The sequence below is a fragment of the Etheostoma spectabile genome, unplaced genomic scaffold, assembly GCF_008692095.1.
Source record: "Etheostoma spectabile isolate EspeVRDwgs_2016 unplaced genomic scaffold, UIUC_Espe_1.0 scaffold272, whole genome shotgun sequence".
NCBI lineage: Eukaryota > Metazoa > Chordata > Actinopteri > Perciformes > Percidae > Etheostoma > Etheostoma spectabile.
Window position 1 is genome coordinate 1,070,327 of NW_022605576.1, and position 280 is coordinate 1,070,606.

Sequence of the window (280 nt, forward strand, 5' to 3'; positions counted from 1 at the left end):
ATTGACCCATTTCAAATTTTTACAAGAAGAAAAAGGGTACAATCATACAGGTTTTCTACCTGAGAATCAACGGCCTTTCCTTATTTCCTATGATAAACATGTATTCCTGACAGAATTTGAAAAAAATTATTCTGGATGTGACCACTTATCTTTTTTCCCAAAGTGGATTTTTAACATGAATCACAACCTTATGACAAAATCTTCCATTTTTAATTGTGTGCTAGTAGAGACTGATTGCATTCCATAAACATGTCATCTCAATTGTTTGAAATTGAGATAA